We start from the raw sequence: 9,229 nt of genomic DNA, 5'->3' as shown, positions 1-9,229 counted from the left end.
GGCATAATATTATATATTATGTATATATTAGTTTTATACGTATATAAAACTAAAACAGTAATAAGAAGGAGAGCGTATATCACACAACCTAAGGCCAAGGTGAAAAACACAAAGCCCTTAGACTTCTGTGTGAGTTACTTCACACAAACATAATCACGCACAGCCAAGGTCAAAGACACCAAAGATTAGACGTTAAGCATTCCTGTAGTTCTTCCTTGTTTGAGGGCCAGTGCGCTGGTGAGCATCTCAGAAAAATACTTGTCAATACTTAGCTTTAAGTTTCTATGAGAATAAATGACTCGTCCTGTCTGGATAGCAGACCCTCTTCATCGCATGAGGCTCATCTCAGAAGTATTTCGAGCGAATAGCATGAGCCTGTTGGACCAGCTGGCCCATGCCAAGCACCTCTGAGGAAACTCAGCTGTGATCTCTGTCCTAGTAATTCTCAGCTTCAAAGCAAAATGTTTCCACCCAAATATATCCAGGAATCTCAGCGATATGTGGCCAGCTGCAGTGGGAATATATTACATAATTTATTATATTATTTACAACACAATGCAACTGCTAAACAGAAAGCACTTTGCAAATAAATTAGGCATCCTATTCATCTTTCTTAACACCCTATGGCTTCATTTCCAGGTCACCCATAGACCAAAGACTTAATAAATAGCATATTTTTTTCATCCATATCTCTATTACATCTCCTGGTGATCACTTCTTTAGTGAATGAAGGTATTCGACATTTACTCATCCCTAGGAAACATGTACAGGTGCGGGTATTTGTAAAACATTGTCCCAGAGAAGGCTCATCCCTCACCAACAGGGACTTCGGTCTAATGCACTGTTAAATTCACACAGGCTCTATAGTCTATTTACGTATATCCTGGATGCCCCTTTTGCAAATGTGAACACCCCCCATACTGGAGCCATAAAGATCCACATATGTCATAGTAGAACTCTGTCAGGAACAGTGCTTAAATTCTTCTTGGTTGTTGGTAATTTCATACCAGCGTCTTCCAGCACCCAGCCTATATTTCTTTTCTTTTTTTTAATTAAAGTTTATTGGGGTGACAATGGTTAGTAAAATTACATAGGTTTCAGGTGTACAATTCTGTAATACATCCTCTATATATCACATTGTGTGTTCACCACCCAGAATCAGTTCTCCTTCCATCACCATATATTTGATCCCCTTTACCCTCATCTACCATCCCCTTCCCCCCGCCCTCTGGTAACCACCAAACTATTGTCTGTGTCTATGAGTTTTTGTTTTTTCACTTGTTTATCTTGTTCCTTTGTTGTTTTCAGTTTTATATACCTCATATCAGTGAAATCATATGGTTCTCGACTTTTTCTGTCTGACTGATTTCACTTAGCGTTATAATCTCAAGATCCATCCATGTTGTCGCAAATGGCACTATTTCATCTTTTCTTATGGCAGAATAGTATTCCATTGCATATGTACCACAACTTCTTTATCCAATCAGACTATATTTCATGAAGAAGAGGGCGCAGGTGAGACAGAGTCAGATGAAGATAATTTTGAATAGCAACTGATGAAATTCTGTCTTTCTTTATAGTTCATGCTCAAGAAACCAGAAGATTCCAGAAAATCAATATCAGCAGGCTGAGTTATAAAATTGATGAGAGTCTAGAGGTTAAATAAATGGATAAGATAATAGAAAAAAGAGCTTCAAAGTGTGGGGGTGGTAGTTCCAGTATGGATCAAGGCTTCAAGGGTCAGAGATTATAACGGGATAGTGGGAGGAAAAATAGTCGATTAGAAGATTCAGCAACCAAACCCTGACTGTTTGGCAGTTGGCCAGTTAAGTCACAATTTTAATAGTCCAGAAAAATGTCTGCAGCTGTGTAGGATCATATAACCCATAAAGAGAACATAAGGCAACTCTCCTTTAATTGTCAGGGCTCAAGTCCAAGAACTAAGGAGATACTCAATAAGCTCTTAGTTCAATGTTCCCACTTAAGAAACATAAATTTGTTTCAATAATCCTTTCCAGAATTCAGGTCCATGTTGAGTGATCAAGGAAATGTCATGGTGATGGAAGTTACTCTTGACTGTGCTCCTTTCTATGAATCTGGGAGACATGGTTGGTACTCAAGAGATCCAGTGGCATCTCCCAGCCTAGGTTGAAGATGGGTGAAGTGAAAATTACTGGTCGAAAGCCACCAAGAAGTACAGTTACAGGGAGTCATGACTTCCCTTATAAGCAATACCTTGACAGAGTGTCCATTTACCTGTCCTTCTAGCCATCCATTCAATCAGGTATTGAAATTATTTGAGGAAGGAGAACTGACTCTGGGTGATGAACACACAATGGGATTTATAGATGATGTAATGCAGAATTGTACACCTGAAATCTATGTAATTTTACTAACAATTGTCACCCCAATAAATTTAATTTAAAAAAAAAGGAAAAAAAAGAAATTATTTGATACTCATGAATACATTAAGCTATGAATAAGGGGAAGTCAAAGGATACCACCAGTATAGAAGTTCTCAATCCAACCGCCAAACAAGCCGGAAAGAACACAAAAATATTGACAAGTTATCACCATCAAATCCAAACTGAATTAAGTAAATGAGAATGGTTCGTGGGAAATCAGGGAGATGTATGAGAGGAGAGGGAAAATCTGATTGTGAAAAGCTTCGTTATGAAAATAAAGTTCATAGAGACGGACAATGGGGAAGTGGGAAATTCTCTCTAAACAGAGACAACAGTTATTTGGGTTAACAATGGCCATCCCAATTTCAGGATGGAAACCTCTTCTAAAAACCTTCTTGAAAGAGGTCCACCAACCATGTAAATAAAGCATCAGATTGGCCATGATTGAAAATCAAGCTTCTTCTCTCTTACCAGCAGCACATGAGTTAGGTGGATAAGCAAAAAGCAGAGAGCTTTCAATCAGCCAGAGATGCTGCAAAGGCATTATTGGACTTTGGAGGGATGTTTGATCAGATTAGTTCTGAAGCCCCTTGCATTCCCTCTTCCACAAAATACCATCTACCATTTTAGCATCAACCAGTTTTATACCCATTTACCAAGGATAATTATAATTGCGTCATGCCATTGTATAGTGAGTGACTTCATAATTAGGGTAGCATTATGAACCTCTCCTGTTTTTCAGGGTCTTCATGGTCAATCGTCAGGCAGTTAATGATGAATGATCACTCTACCCTTTTATCCTTGAGAAATACAATTCAAAAGTCTGGTGTTGGAGCCATATGGTTAGGAATGTAGACAGCCTTTGTGAGAAACATGCTGATTTCTTTAAAACCACCTGATGGGGCAGTACCGGAGGCAGGAACCAAGTCCCTTGATGAAAAAGAAGAAACATTTTCAAAGAGGAAAAAGAAAACAAATCCTTGAAAAATTTTAATTGACTTTTAATTTGGAATAATTTTAGATTGACAGAAAAGTTGCCAAGATACCTCTCACCCTGTTTCTCCATTGTTACCATCTTACGACAGCATGGCTCATTTGTCAAAACTAAGACACTGACATGGGGACGTTGGTATTACGTAAACTCTAGACTTGCTTGAATTTCACTAGGTTTTCCCACGAATGTCCTCATTCTGTTCCAAATTTCCATCTAGGGCATCGCATTGCATTTAGTGATCATATCTCCCCAGTTTCCTCTGATCTGTGACAGATCTCAGTCTTTCCATGACCTTGACAGTCTTGAAGAATCCTGTAAACATATCTGTAAAATGGCCCCCAGTGTGGGTTGGCATGATGTTTTTTGTTTGTTTGTTTGTTTGTTTTTGTTTTTGTGTTTTTTTTATTTCATGATTAGACAGGGGTTATGAGTATTTAGAGGGAAAGTACCCTTCCTGTCACTTTTCAGGGGTGCATGATATCCACATAACATCACAGATGATGTCATCACTTGGTCCAACACTTGGGTAAAATGACACTTGCCAGTTTTCTCCAATGGAAAATTACAATTATTCCCTTTCCATACTCAGTTTTTTGGAAGCAAGTGACTATGTCTGGCTATGTGGGAGCAGAAGGAGTGGAACTAAGCCCCATCTTTGGGGAGGTTGGGGGGAAGTAGCTACCAATATTTTTTAAATCCTTGACATTTGAGGGAGAAATACATTCAGTTTATTCCGCTTTCATGGGAATATCTACATTCTCTTCCATCCAATTTTTCATAATCATATGACCATTACTTCTCTTGGAACAGGACTTTTTACAACACTCAATCTGTCAGTACCTCCTGCGACCGTGTCAGGAAACGGACAATATCATGTTGCTCTGTTGACTCTTGCCATCAGTGGTCGATTCCGGCTGCTGAGAGGTGAAGGGGAAGAAGCATAGAGACAGTTCCTTGGAGGGAGAGCTCACAGTCAAATGCAAATCTGTAATTAGGTATGATGAACTGGAATTTTCCGACTTCCTTTTGCAAAGTAAATTGCATTCTAAGTTGGAATGTTCTCTGGCTTCCTTTCCCTCCAGTTTGGCCTTGTGTGAAAGTCTTCCCTTTACAAAAAAACAAATTTGTTTCATTTTTATCCTAGAAATCATTTCATGCTAATGCTCAACGATGACGTTAGGTGTCACGAGACAAACTGTGCAAGGATAACGCATCGGTCAACCTGAACTGTGCAAGTCAGCCTAAGAGGATGTTCAAAGATCAAGCCCCAAGAAACTACCTTAAGCTTTATGCTGGTTAAGACACGGCTGCAGGACACCATGAATCTTGACGGTCAACACAGCACACACTTTTGGAAACATGGGTTTCCCTTGGAATCCACGACAATTCTCCAAATGGATCAGAACGTCAGACTTCAGAAATGGTTTTTTTGTTTGTTTTTTGGTGTTTTTTGTTTGTTTGTTTGTTTGTTTTAAATTTATTGGGGTGACAATTGTTAGTAAAACTACATAGATTTCAGGTGTACAATTCTGTATTACATCATCTATAAATCCCATTGTGTGTTCATCACCCAGAGTCAGTTCTCCTTCCATCACCATACATTTGATCCCCCCGTACCCTCATCTCCCACCCCCCACCCCCCAGAAATGTTTTAATCCTATTGTCAAACGCAGACACATAAGGATGTCTCAAATCCATTTTTTTAATACATCCAGGGCAGGGAACTCAGCACCTCCCAGCCAGCCAGGTACACCACTGTTTGAAACTCTTAATTTTAAAGAACATGATCTCTAGGCTTGGCTATTTCTTTGCGATGGACACGTTTACCTATCTGCCTAATCTCTGCCTAAAACGGAATGAGTAAATTCAAAAAATAACCCACGTTAGTGTTTAATTTTTCCAAAAAAAAAAAAACCCATCTGAGGAAGAAGATGTTAATCGTTGTTCTTCCTGAGTATGGGATTACAAACTATTTCTGCTTATCCAATTTTCTAATTTTTCTGAAATGACCATAGATTACATCTATAATGAAAAATGCCAAAAGTAAATGAGGACATAAGAGAAGGAAGCGGGTAGTGAGAAATACATGAGCCCGGAACCTTCTAATATTGTTGAGGCCGGGTCCAGACCTATATTGAAACGATATCTCTACTGCACTTAATATGCTTGCTTTAGACTCATTCATGCCTCACATTTCACTCATTTTTGCACTGACTCAACAGACATTTACTGAAAACTGACAATATGCCAAGAGCTCTGCTAGGCTCTGGGATACACAATTAGTGAGATATAATTTGTCACAGTGGTGGAGACAGACATGCAAACACATGCATTCAGGGTGTCCCACCGTGGAGGTCATGGTTGCTGCGTGACGTCATACAGCCTGCACTCTGCTCAAGGGCTCCCAGTCAAAGAGGCACATCTACCACCATAGTCAGCTCAACACTGCATCCCACAATTTTCCAGCACGTGACAATGAAGTGTCCCTGAGAAGGGACACCTTTTCCTCATTGGCACACAGGGACCCCATAGACTGGTGGCAGTCCTGAAGACAAGCCCACGGAGGATGACGGGAACATCCCTCAGCTTTGCTCTGGGGGTAAGCGAGGGTGTTGCAGAGAGGAAACTAGGGCAAGAACACTGGAACTTGGCCTTGAAGCCAACAGGTGTTTATTTATCCGGTAAACAAGGCAAAGGGGCTTTGCAACTTGTACTAGAGCTCCAAGCACATGTTGGAGCAAGGAGTTCTGCAAAAAAGTAAGCCTTGATGGGGTGTTGAGATTTTATCCCACTGGTAATAGGGAGCCTTTGTGTTTAATGCCTTGTATCTCGCGCTCAGTATGTTGAATAAAAAATGTGTAATTGAATGAATGGATGGATGAGCGAAGGAGAGAATGAATAAATGAATATGTAAGTGAATGAATACAAATCTAGTTGGTTAATTAATAGTTAATGGATGTTTAGAATTGATGCTGAGAACAGACCATGGAGAAATTCTTGTCTTCCCTGGCTTTCCCCCAGCCCCCACTGAAATCCTTCCCCTTGGGAGGAGACATCCAGAGATAGAATAAAAAGTTACAGGGAGGGAAACTATGCACCCACCAGAATATCCACAACCAGGAGACCCCTGCACTCAGCACAGATGCACTGAACAACTTTTGCCTGCCCAGTTTACACACACACACACACGTGCCACTTTTCTGAGAATTGCTTCTCCCTTTCCATTCCTGGCTACTGTGGGTACAGCCATATTTATACAACTTTAACCTCCACACTGGCCCCAAATGATTGGTCCCGGGGAGGGCAGCTCTCTCAAGCTGGGCCAAGCCATCCATTTTTCAAGGCTGTTGAAGCTGGTATCTGTCTGGGGTGTCTTAACTGTATCATGCTAAACTCAGGAACTGTTGGCGGTAGGTTACGGCATGTGGAGAGAGTTGAGAGAACAAGCCAGGAGAAGCTCGTCCATAGGCAGGAGGAGGCGTGAAGTAAGATGGACAGAAAGGCAAACCCAAAAAATGCCCCGAGTACTGCCTGGAGTTCAGCACGGGTTCCTTTCATTTAGGAGACACGACCCACTTCCGGGCCTGGTGAGAAACCCCTATCCCTCTATAGTCCCTTTTTATATGGAAGCTACAGTGGAGTTTAAATTAATTCCATTAAATCTGTAGTGTGGTAGAAGTGGGGTCTGATGGAATCCAGAATTGGACTTCAGTTACATGCAACCAAATGAGCTAGAATCAAGCCACCTACCAGAAGTACCACATAGAGAAAACAGCAGATTTGGGATGCTGTGAGTTTGGGTCTTGGTTCTGCCACTAACTGGCTGTGTGCACCATTGGCTGCGTCCTCAGAGCACTACCCAGTACTAATGCCCAATCTTGTTGTGGGAACTAGAAAAATTGCCTCTACCATACCTCGGAGCCTATTCGCAAACAGTGGATGCTAAATAAATGGGAGTTGTTATTATGATGCCCACCCTAGGAGACCCTTTTTACATAGTTTTTTAACTCTCTGAATTCATGAGAAATTGACAAGCTCATGGTTCATTGTACGAAGTCTGACAATTAAGTTCGCGAACCCATTCTAGAAAAACCGCTGGGTACTTCATAGCTGAATATCACTATGGTCACCTTTGAAGTACTCCCCTTGGGAAGCTCTGCACCGATGCCAGTGCCTAGTCCACCCTTCAAAGCAGTTTTGGAACTCTTTTTCTGGAATGGCCATCAGAGCTGTCACGGTATTACCCTTGATGTCCTGAATGTCATCAAAATGTCTTCCTTTCAATTTCCTTTATCTCCAGGTCAAGAAAGAAGTCACTGGGGGCCAGATCAGGTGAGTAGGAAAGGTGTTCCAATACAGTTATTTGTTTACTGGCTGAAAACTCCCTCACAGACAGTGCCGTGTGAGCTGGTGCATTGTCGTGATGCAAGAGCCATGAATTGTTGGTGGAAAGTTCAGGTCGTGTAACTTTTTCATGCAGCCTTTTCAGCACTTCCAAATAGTAACCTTGGTTCATTGTGTGTCCAGTTGGTACAAATTCGTAACGAATAATCCCTCTGACGTCAAACAAGGTTAGCAACACCATTGCAACAAGTTCGCAAATTTAATTGTCAGCACAAATTTTCTTTCTAGCTCTTCCCCAAAGAAAAGAAACCAGCTTTAGTCCTCCTGATACTTGCTTTACTGCACCACGAGTAGGATCCAAGAGAAGAGGAACCCACGTCCACCCCCACCACCTCCCTTAACCCCCAAGCATCCGGGAAAGTGTTCCCATTCACAGTGGATACCACAGAAAGCACGGCACCAGGTTCTAGATTTGGTTGAGGGTATTTTTAACCTCTGCACCTGCTCTCCAGCCAGGAGCTTACGCAGGCACCCCTAGAGCAACCAAATAAAGGATATTTAAAATGCAGCTTCTCGCTGCCTTTGTTTTGGAAGCGTAATTAGAATGTTGTCATTGGCACTGATTTGCAGAGGGGCAAACAGTGCAAGCAGTGCCACTGAGTTCTTGCAAACACAGCCTTTGTCAGCATAAATGAGATGGGGCAGAGGGGTTATCACTGTGTGAGGGATATAAATGATAAGTGTCTAGTACATTGTTTCGTACACCTGAAACTAATAAAAAAAATAATGAAAGTGCCAGAAAATAAAACCTGTGAAAAAATACTAAAAAAAAAAAAAAAATACTTTTGTTCTTTGACATGCAGGCTGCTGATTTGAAGCTTTTATCCTTTTCTTCTCATTCTCCCCTCCCCTCTCATTCTCTTCACCTCAGAGAGAAGCAAAGGGGGAAGGGCAAGATGAAGTGGGGGTCCCCAGCACCTCGAATGAGAATTGTTCTCACAGGGCCCAGGCAGCACCTGGGAAAATGGAACTGAGCACAGGAAAAGGCAAGAGCCATCTCCTGAAAGACAGTTCCTGAGGGTGAATCTGAGAAGAACAATCATATTGCCACTCCCAGAAGGGTGGTGACAATGTCAGTGTGACAAAAGAGGCAGAGATGGCTATTTAATGATAGCACAAACACTGGAGTAGGCAAAGACTTTTCCATCTAAGAAGAAATGACCAAATTAAGGCCAGCAGAGCATTTCCAGAAGCTATTCTTCTTGAACCAGGAGAATGCCTTTTTCAATGACAGGTTTCACAACCCCCTTCAGACATAAATCAGAGGTCCCTCGGGTTGGATTTCAAACATATGAATTATTTTGAAAACCCTGTTATCTCCAACCACATTAAGTTTCTGTTTTGTTTTGTTTTGTTTTGTTTTCTGTGAAAACTTCGACACAGGAACAAATGAAGAATGAAGGCCCCCATTTGGCAGGCGGAAAAC

The sequence above is a fragment of the Rhinolophus sinicus genome, chromosome 13 (assembly GCF_057876585.1).
Source record: "Rhinolophus sinicus isolate RSI-liver-muscle chromosome 13, RSI-T2T, whole genome shotgun sequence".
In the NCBI taxonomy this organism is placed as follows: Eukaryota; Metazoa; Chordata; class Mammalia; order Chiroptera; family Rhinolophidae; genus Rhinolophus; species Rhinolophus sinicus.
This window is presented reverse-complemented; position numbering follows the sequence as displayed.